Consider the following 3479-nt stretch of genomic DNA (forward strand, 5'->3'; position numbering starts at 1 on the left):
CATCCTTGTATGGCCTGATGCATTTTCCACCAGGTTGCAGCACTTTTTGTAATGTACTGAAGAGCGTATTGAACCTCATACTTCCTTGCAACCAAATTGCTCCTAAAGTGATTCTCCATGCTTTGAATCCATAGCTCTGCCTCCAACTGAGCGATCGGTTCAGAGAATGCAAATCCATCTTCATTCATCATCTATTGGGTCCAAGGGTTTCGGGATGAGATAAGAAGGATAGAGAGGTACACACAATACACACAATATAGTTTTGAAAATAAGTTTTATTTGTGGCTATCAGGAAAAACATCAAACAATGACAGCTCACAAACATCGCATCTAACATAAGTATACAACAGGGGTTTGGTCCTCGAAAGTTCATATAAATCTTGGAATTCTTCAGTGTCTTCAAATTCTTCAATTCTTCGGAGGCTTCGACTATTGTAGCTTCAACTCTTCTAGTGTATGGTGAAGTCTGATATCTTGTCGTTCTCGGAGTGGCTTCAGTTCATCCTCCGTGTGGTCCAAAGGGAACGGGGTTTGTCTAACTATATGAGGTAAAAGTAAAGATTTGATAAAGCTCAGAAAAGAAGAGAGGTAAAGGACCTTTTTCAAAATAAAGTTTAAGAGAAATCCTTTCCTAAGGGCTTTCCAATTTCTAGGGTCATGTCCTATAGTCAACATGTGCTCTGATACCATCTCTGTAGCGACCCGACCTCAAATGGTCAAGCCTCTGTGTATCCGTGCCATCCCTGGATCGGTATGCTGGCACACACAGTATATCAATGTATATATCAAAGTACAATCACATGTATAAATAACATAAAACTGATATATACCTCATAAGACTCAGCGGAAACAACATAAGGGCATGGAGTCCATCAACGCCAACGGTAAGTTGAGTGTAGACCGTAACCCTACAACCTAACTCTTACTCGTCGTAGAAAAAAATCCCTGCAACATAAGACGTTGCAGCCCTGTAGGTTAGTACATTGAATGTACTGGTAAGTCACATCATAAGAATAATGAACCTATTTGTACATGCAATTTGGCTGGTGGAAAGCTCTAAGTTTAGTTTTTGCATAAAGCTAGTTTTTCCAAGAATAAAAGATATTATTCTACCACTACTGTATAGCATAGGATGAGTTGGTAAACCCAACTCAATCCATTCCCAATGTTTCATTTAAAACCCAACTGTTTAATTAAGAGTGATGAGATCTCCCAGCATTTCCACTACTAGATGCTCAAGTTATCCGTAACCGGGGACACGGCTAATCGATTAGGTTTTAACACTCTGCAGAGGTTTGCGCACTTTGCCCCACAAGACTCGATCGCCTCCCTTGAAATTCTCACACTGCTTGGTGTTCGAGAACAGGATGACCGAGACATAGTCTTTCGAAAATGTTCCCCCTTAACCCACGGATAGGCCGGTACACCTACATCATTCTACATCTGCTAGCCCATCCTGGAAGGGGTCGCACTAACTACTCAACTAATCCAGAGCCCATATTGGCTTGTGGCTGCACACGTAAGCTTCTAGACATGAGAATACGATTGATCTCTTTGAGCCTGGGCGGACGGACCACTAGTGGTGCACCACCATGGATTTCCCATGCATGCTCCCACTGTACTTTGCCATCATTCAAACCAAACCTCCGCCCAGGTAGTTCATTAAGTTATCTTGGTTCTACTTACTACTTTGTCACTCATATCTCACAATGAACACTTCCCAATCCACGTCTACATTGGCGAGGCAAAATTAAACTTATGCGGTGGTGACAAAGGTATATGGTTCAAACCTACCCCAATGAACTACTAGGTAACGGCATAGCCATCTGGCATCAATAAATCCTACCATGCAATCATACCACAAAAGGACTAAGTGCATAATATAAAACATAGGTAATTGGAAGAATGGTCAAATGTGAACTTGCCTGGTAATAGTTTATGAAGATGATATCGCTCTCAGAAATTTACTTAATAGAACTATTCGTCACTCTCCGATGAAAATCTATAAAGTCAAACATTGCACTCACATAAGAAATCATTTCAGAGAACCAAGAAGAACATGCAAAGCAAAAGTCTTGGAAAACCAAATGAACATTCAACACACTTAACTAGCATGGAAATATCCTAAGTGCAAAACAACATGTGACATAGGGTGCAAAGATGTGATGTGTACTAAAGTGCATACATGGCATAATACTAAAACTATCATAGATAGATCCTAGGTGTGTGAAAATATGTAACAATGGTCCAAGTGATAGGGTTTGGCAATGGTGACATGGTGCAAAAAGAATCACATCAATCGAAGCTACGGTTTAGGAGATATGGCCAGTTGAAGTTTGAATTCAAACCTGAATAAATTCAAATTTGAAATTGTCCAAAAGTTTTAAAAGTTGGCTCTGGATAGAGCTATTCGATACGAACATTTTGCCGCTGGTTTCATCGAATTTGGACTTACGATTAAAAAGTTGTGGCTATTCTAAGTTTAGGGGCTAAACTGCTAATTCCAGGGACCTAACCATGAAAGAAATAACTACGAACAGGCCCTGGCCATGTGGCGGCTTGCGGGTGGCTGAGCAGCGTTCGCTGTGGAAGCCTATACGGCGAACAGTCGCTATATAAGTAAAACAACGGTGGCGGCTAATTAGAACAAAAAACGATCGTTTTTTTAATTAAAACCCGCGGTTTAAGGAAACCTCGGTTAACCGATCTAATACTAAAAAGATAACAAAAGAATAAAAGAAAACTAAACGAACCGGGAAGGTTTCGCCTTACAGAAGCGACGATGATGAGCAGGAGACGACGGTGCTGGCTTCAGGCGGCGGACGGCGGACAGGGCGGCGGCTCCGGCGGTCCTCGGCGGCGGCGAAGGGGTCGGGGAGGTCGGGCGCGGCGTGGGCGGCGTGCTGGTGGGGTCGGCGGGCAGCGGGTGGCCAGCGACGAGCGGAGGGAGGCGGCAGCGTTCGGCGCTCTGGTGAGGACGCGGCACGTCGGGACATCGTCTCCGGTGGTTCCTAGGGGCAAAGAAAATGTCAAACGAATGCTCATCGACCCGGGCAATATTTTGGTGAAGAAGAACAGGGTCGGGGCGGTTTACTGGTGGCGTTTTACTCTAGCAAGGAAGCTCCGGCTCCGGCGAGATCCAACACGGCAGTGCGGTGGTTGCGAGGAGCTAGGGACGACGTGGAGTGGCAGAATGGAGAGAGGGGGTCGAGGGCTCTTTATAGGCGAGGTTAGGGCATCGGGGAGTACAGGGATAAGCTCTACCCCGAGGGCTTCGGCCGGCGGGTTCGGGAGTGCGCGTGTGCGTGCTCATCCAGCGGGAGGTTGGGGGTGACTCGGGTGGGGCCCTCCTGCAGCGGGCATTGCGTGTGAGCGAGAGGGAGAGGCGGGGAGCGAAGGTGCTCGGGCGCTGGCCCTGGGCCGAATTGGCCAGCGGCTAGCGGCTGGCTGGGCCGCGGGGTGCTCCTCGGCCGAGCTGG

This window comes from Triticum dicoccoides, chromosome 4A, assembly GCF_002162155.2.
Source record: "Triticum dicoccoides isolate Atlit2015 ecotype Zavitan chromosome 4A, WEW_v2.0, whole genome shotgun sequence".
Lineage (NCBI taxonomy): Eukaryota > Viridiplantae > Streptophyta > Magnoliopsida > Poales > Poaceae > Triticum > Triticum dicoccoides.